This window comes from Etheostoma spectabile, chromosome 4, assembly GCF_008692095.1.
Source record: "Etheostoma spectabile isolate EspeVRDwgs_2016 chromosome 4, UIUC_Espe_1.0, whole genome shotgun sequence".
Classification (NCBI taxonomy): domain Eukaryota; kingdom Metazoa; phylum Chordata; class Actinopteri; order Perciformes; family Percidae; genus Etheostoma; species Etheostoma spectabile.
In genome coordinates this window covers 10,144,123-10,151,348 of record NC_045736.1, presented here as the reverse complement: position 1 = coordinate 10,151,348, position 7,226 = coordinate 10,144,123, and the positions used below count along the sequence as shown (strand labels likewise).

Here is a 7,226-nt window from a genome sequence, read left to right as displayed (position 1 = left end):
TTGTCATTATACACAAGTACACGGTCTGTCTGTTGGTTTTCTTAACGTTCTAGTAACGTTCGTTTTTGGTTACAGCGAACGTTCTCGGAACGTTACCCTTATTAATGTTTCTGGCAGGCGTGTACTAAAAGATAAGTAAGCTAACGTTGAGTATTTGTAACTTAAGCTCAACGTTAATAATGCTCTAAACTAACGGTGTTTGCGAAAGAGTCAAAGCTAACATTAAACTTCTCTGTGAGGAATCATGTGAGCTCTTTCTGGTCGTCATGTGGTGCCTTTACAGTCGTGGTCCTGTTAGCAGCCGGCTAACAGTTCAGGCTAGCACAGGAGACTGTTTATAATGGGTGACCGTATTTTGATTTCCAAAAAAAAGGACACTCAACCCGGCCTCGAGACACCAATTCAGACAGGCTTCTCAGAAGTTAATGAACATGCTTTATTATGCCTCAATGGTACAAAAATAATTTATGTAATAAAATAAAATCAGTAACAAAATAGTTGCCTTTTAATAAATACATATGAAATGTTCTAAATATGACATATTCTGTGTCAGCTTCAAAATCCAGCTCAACTAGTTCTAGTAAGTTTTTTCGGTGTCCACGTGAGTTTTGAGATCTCCAGCACCTTTATTGGACACTGAAACATATGTGCTAACTTTGCACACGGTGCACTCTGTCTCCCACTTGTCCCGACTTGGCGGTAGCCTACTTACGTGGAAATATTTGTTTGCAGTTCAACTGTGAAGCTGCGTTTACGCTTGGGCATTTTGTGTGCAACGCTCCGCTGTCCGACCTGGTCCATGGATCTGCTACCTGTATGTGCGCGTCGCAGAGCCGCCCGCAAGGCAGCCTCTTGAGAATTAGGGTAGCCTACGTCACGTAACAAAGTACCGTAGTATTATGTGCAAAGCGCCAGTCAATTTAAGTACACGCTTATGGTCCCATGAAAAAACAGCGAAAACCGAACATTTCTCCACACCACGCCCCCCCACCCCATGTCCACGTAAAAAGTGGACATGTCCGGGCAAAAGAGGACGTTTGGTCACTCTAGTTTATAACACTATAAGAACTAATAGAAACTGTAGTTGTCTGGACAGTGTATCTCTTAATAGAAATGCAGGTTTAATACATGATTTAAATTATAATCTAATTTGTTTTCTTATCTGATAATCTATTCATTCATCTATCCTTCCATCCTCGTCCGCTTATCCGGGGTCCGCTGTGGGGGAAGCAGCTCCAGAAGCAGGGGACCCCAAACTTCTGATATAATTAATATGATTCATAATATGCAAAAGTCCTTTCTTAAACATCTACTACATTGATGCACAAATCTTCCCTGTAGAAATCTTCAATATGGAGATCTTACTGATTTAATGTCTGTAGTTTTGTGGGTTGACCTAATTCAAAAATATATACTTTTAACTCATCAAGGCCTTAAAGTGATAGTTCAGATATTACAAAGTAGGCTTGTATGAGGTACTTATCTAAGTCAGTGTATTTCCTTCAGTAAATGACGCACGTCCCCAGATTGGAGGAGCAGACCGGAGTACCGACACGGAAGCAAAGCAATGTACTGCTGTGTACAGGGGCAGCAGCTAAATATATTTTAGCCACCTAAAATAGGCCCACCTAAAAAAAAAAAAATCAATTTAATTGGCAAGGAAAAGCGGTCAAATATTCTCAATATACTGTACATTTAAACTGATATAGTTTTTTTTAAAAGTGGGCCTGTTTTGGGTGGCTAAAATACGTTGTTCTGCTGCCCCGGTCCACCTCGTTAACCTCATGTCAAAATATCTGAACTATTGATTTAAGTCCTAGTTCTCTGTACATAATTATGTCGTTCAGAAATTGTGCAATCATGCAACATTATGACTGTCCTAAAGAGCATTTGAGGAGTGAGCTTAAGTGCAACACAGATGTAACATGTGAATCCTTTATTTTATTTCCCTCCAGTTCCTTCTGGTCATGCAGCTGGTGATCCGCCGGTACCGTCCCTCAGACAAGGACCCAGTGCTCGCCCTGTTTAGCATCAGCATCCGGGAGCACATCGGTCCATGTTTTCACAACGCCATGACCAGCCCGCTCTACCTGGCCATCACCCTGGCTCTGGGTGTCACTGGGTACCTGCTCGGCTCCGTGTTAGGGGCTGTGGTGTTACCGGAGCCTGGGTGGGCCTCGTCTTCTACTGCTGTCATGAGCTTTATGCCAGCTACGCAGGGAGAAACTCCGGACAACATCAGGACATCCCTGGGAACTATCGAGCAACCGGATGACTGTTTCTGGGGCAGAGGCTGAGGTTGATGGGAGGGCCCAGATCGTAGGTATGGTGGCTGTAGTGGCCAACAAAGTGGGAAAGAAAGACTGGGGAACCTGTTCAGGATGGTAATCTCACCATCGTGCAGACGGGTAGGCCTGGGCTTCAGGATGGCCCAGACTGTGATTGACTTCTGTAAGGAACGAGGCTTCTCCAAGGTGGTTTTGGAGACCAGCTCTCCAGCCACCGCTGCTGTGGCCCTGTACAAGAAACTGGGGTTCAGCTACGTCCTCTCACACGCCGAAACACAGGCTCCTGTTTGGTTTGTAATGCTGGCTAAGGTGTCAATTTTTAAAATGGAAAAACACCTGACATAATCTTAATTAGCTATTAAACGTGTTTTATTTATATTAATCTGTATTATAAACAAAGTCTCAGGTAATGCAAAGCGCAAAAGCCTTTTACTTGTTCTGTATGTAGGATCAACTTATCTGAATGTTTTATACATGACGCACTGCTGCTCTTAAAGTTTTACTGGACCAAGATTCACAGACCAATGATTGGCGTACTGGTACTTTATTTTCTTTAAATAAAAACTAGTTTCTTCTGTGATTTTATTCACAGTAGTTTGATCAATTACAATTCATTTTTCCCCCCAACAAAAACATGCCAAAAATAACACCACCCCTAAATTGTTTTACCCCGCGGTATGTTTTGCTTTAACGCACCGTCCTCTTTCCAACAGTCCCATGCATTAACAGCAATCTTTAGGGGCCCTGTACGCGCACACACACACACACACACACACACACACACACCACGGAATGATCAAAATGTTAATCAATATATTGTGGCTAAAATAAAACCATATCCAACCTCTCACACTAACATTTTACCCAGCCCTGGTGCAGACACCAGCTGGTGCAATCAGGAAGGTGGAGGTTGATGATTGTAAATGATCAACAGTAGAGGGTGCCATTTAGCTAAGTAACACTGAAGCGCCTGGCTGTGATGCAACTCCATAGTTTCTAGAGTCTTGTATTTGCAGTCTTTACTGTCCATGATTGGGAGTCATTTGCAGTATAGTAATAATACTGTTATGAATGTCAAAGCTCTGAATATTGTGGGAACTATGGTTCACTCCAAATGTTTGGCGTTTTTTTTTGTTCAGATTGTCGTGGTGTATTTAGATCCCCCGTGTGCAGAATCTTCATGTGATTTTATAGCATAAGTAAAATGATGTAGTTTACACAAACAAATATAACCAGGATACTACTAGTACTACTACTAGTGTCCATGTAAAGGCACTCATATGTCGGCCACAATGTGTGTTTTCCTTTTTTTTTTCTTTAAATTATACCTCTGCGAGGTTGCCAAATCCAACACATTGAAGCTATAGACACTATACCTTGAAATTCCCCCTTTTCAAGTTATGACTTTATGCTTAGACTAGAAATGACATAAGTCAATATTGACAGAGAGTTGGAGGCACTGTGTGGGCATGCGCTTCCCATGTGTATGGGATTGCTCCAGGTGTGTTTCATCCAGCAGGGCACACATGTTACTGTAGGCGAACGGATGCCTGACTGTGGACGATGTGGAGAAAAGAAGCTGCTTGGGGGTTAAAATGCGGACTGTTGTATTTGCCAAAAACAAGCTCCAGCATTCCCAGAATGGGAAAAGTTAAATTATATGTTGTATGGGTTCTACAGGAAATACCATGAGGCAATAATAAGGAATTTGTGTTTTAGATTGGGGGTGTATGTATAATCAATCTTTTTAGTTAGGCTGAGTACTTCCATTTAATGCCACTTCTTATTTCTATCCCACACTACATTTATTTGACAGCTACAGTTACTAGTAACTTCAGTTACTGGATTTTCTCACAGACAGGCCTCAGTTCCACCATCACATCCACATGTGATGTGTGATGTGATTCACATCCACCATCATCTCACCGAGCACCGGCTCCCCCGCAGCGATGTGTTCTCAGCCCTCTTCTCTTCACACTGACGACTCATGACTGTTGTGCACAGCCCAGCACCAATCACATCATAAATTACGCGGACGACACAACAGTGGTGGGTCTTATCCAGGACGGAGATGAGAGGGCATATAGGGAGGAGGTGAGACTTTTTGCAGACTAGTGCAAGACAAACAACTTAGCCCTGAACGTCGAGAAAACCATGGAGCTGGGGGTTGACTTCAGGAGAAATCAGCCCGGGCACGCAACCACATCAATAGGACTGCTGTGGTGATCGTAAAACACACAAAGTTCCTAGGGGTTCATGTGGCTGACAACCTGTCCTGGGACCTGCACACTTCCTCCCTCATCAAACAGGCACACCACTTCCTGCGGCGGTAGAAGAGGGCCTACCTCAGTCCATCCATCCTGACCACTTTCTACAGGGACACCATTGAAAGTGTTCTGACCAGCAACATTTCTCTCGGGTTTGGGAAGTGTAACGCTACAGAAAGAGAGTGGTGGGGATGGCTCAGCGGACTATTGGGACTACCCTGTCGACCATTCAGGAACTGGTCCAGAAAAGATGCCCGTCAAAAGCAAAAGGGCATGTTCAAAGACCCCGCTCACTCTGGCTACAGACTGTTTTCCCACCTCCCCTCTGGCAGGAGCTACCGCGGTCTGAGAACAAGGACTGCAAGGTTCAAAAACAGCTTCTTCCCCACTGCTGTCAGACTACTGAACAATGAAACCCACTAAGAGACCAATCAATCTGACTAGTATTCATGTACATAATTATCTGTTTCAGTGCACCCTAGTATCTGTTCTGGCTGCACCTTATTCTCATCTGCACTACTTTAAATATGGATATTTATACTATACTGGATATTATAACTGTATATACCTAGATATTTATATTTTTTTTAGTTTTTTAGACTTGATATATTTATCACTCTACATGCTCTGCACACCTATGTAACATTCATATTTACTTTTATTTATAGCCCTATAGCTAATATCTCGATTTTCTACAGTGTTTTACTTTTTTTTTGTGCTATATTGTTTTAAGCTGTGAACTTTGCACGTAAAAAAAGAAATCTTGAATCTTAACTAGTGATGATTTCACACTCAAAGATAGGCCTATTATGATTATAAGATATCATTTTTTGTTATACATGAAACTCCACCTCGACCAGCTGACTCGGACCTCAACACGAGATGCGGGACTCGTGAACAATCTTTATTTTTAGGAAACGTCCGATGAGGGCAATTCAAAGTGCTTTACAAAAAAAGATTAAAATGGTTAAAGTTACAATGGAGTATAAGAAATTAAACATTAAAGAGCAAATAAAAGCAGATAAAATAGCACATTTTAGATTATTAAAGGCTGGTTATTTCATGGGTCAGGATAATATGCATCTTGATAAAGTTCCCTTGGTCTTTGGAATTAAAATAACCCCATATCATAACATAACCTTGTATCAACAAGACTCCATACCACAGAAATAAAATGAGAGACTTCCTTTTCTATTCTCCAGACTGCTAATCTCTCAGCACAAGTCCATTGTTCACTTCTATAGAAATTCAAAATCGTGGTTTTGCACGGTGTCAACACATTTATTAACATTTCTGCACAGACTCTGCAAGTGGCGTTAGCTACTTTTTCACTGTACTTCGACCCAACATAAAAATAATATGTATTTCAAGATCACTTCTTTGTCATTACATGAACTTCACCCCGGTAAAATGAACTTATGCCTGTCATCGTGTTTCCTCTCATGTTCATTCATATTATGTATGATTGCTCTTGGGGAAATTACTAGAATTGTTTGGTCTTTGTAAATAATCGAGTGTCTATCTGCATTTTACTCTATCTGTAAAATGTATTAAGATAACTTTTGTTATGATTTGATACTTTAAATAAAATTGAATTGAATTGAATTAAATGTTGGACTGCCCTGATCCCCGGCAAGGACCAGTTTCACAAGTTGTCTGAGTAACAGTGTCAATCTTTTTAAGTTGTGTTATAATGTAGCTAGCAGACACATTATTAAAGCATTAATCTCTCCCGTTAAATTGGAACAGCCAGCAGTGGTGAGACTGGAAGAGCCCATATACACGGCTGTTAAACCTTGTGTCGCCTTCCAACTTTGAGAGAGATTATCTATTGATAGATGGAATAGCTGACAGTATGATGCCTTTGCATCTTGAAAAAGTCAAAGTCACACTTGGCCATTGGCTGCATCCTTTGGTTTTAGTCAGAATAGATGCAAGTAACAGCTGCAGGTTTTCCCTTCACCTTTTCACATTTTCATAGCAAAGTTCTTGGTATTTATTTTTAGGCTGGAGGCAATTCCAGATGCAACTCCCAATGCCAATACACTTTAGTTTGCAGAGTAAAGTTGAAGCTCAAACGAAAGATGTTAAAGACCGTTTCCCCTGCAGGAAGATCAAGAACTAAAACCTAAATGTTGCTCCTCCAAAAGGCCTCAGGCAACACTGTAACACACAGCATTTAGTTCAAATGCAAACATGCTGCTGGCAGAACGGTTGAGGATGAAAGTTTGGGTGCTAACCCTAACCCTTAAATCTCAAAGACAGCCCGATGCTTGATTTATAGACTATTTGTGGGTGGCTGTTTGCGGTTTGACCTATCAACTCCTGTCGATAAAGTATAATAGGGTAAATCCTGTATAGTGCTGTGATCCACTTGTAGCTGTCATGTAGCCTATCTTTGTAAGTCATTGTAAGTCGCAAGCGCACAAGATTAGTCAGGCTTGGGGTAAAACTATCAGGGTAAACCAATCAGAGGCAGAGTAAGGCAGACTAGGGCAGGACACGCCTTCGCCATCCTGGAAAAATTCAAGTTTGCATTTGGGAACTCCGTACACTACAAAAATGTCATTGAAGAACAGATAAAGAAAGAGACAGCAGGTTTATTAGATTGTAGAAGGCGCTGTGTGATGTCATTTGGATGAGCGGTTCAGAGTGCGAGCAGCAATACCGG

General features: G+C 41.6%; 1 protein-coding gene and 1 pseudogene across 1 annotated transcript in view; both read left to right on the top strand.

Annotated features, from left to right (window-relative positions):
* The first annotated feature begins 1,955 nt into the window (after window positions 1-1,955).
* Window positions 1,956-2,889, top strand: LOC116688078 (probable N-acetyltransferase camello; annotated as a pseudogene).
* A 4,215-nt stretch (window positions 2,890-7,104) lies between these two features.
* LOC116688076 (N-acetyltransferase family 8 member 3) overlaps window positions 7,105-7,226 on the top strand; it is a 10,493-nt gene continuing 10,371 nt past the window's right edge. The window contains exon 1 of the mRNA XM_032513875.1: window positions 7,105-7,225. The gene's annotated coding sequence lies outside the window, so the exon portion shown is untranslated. The remainder of the gene's footprint in view (window position 7,226) is intronic.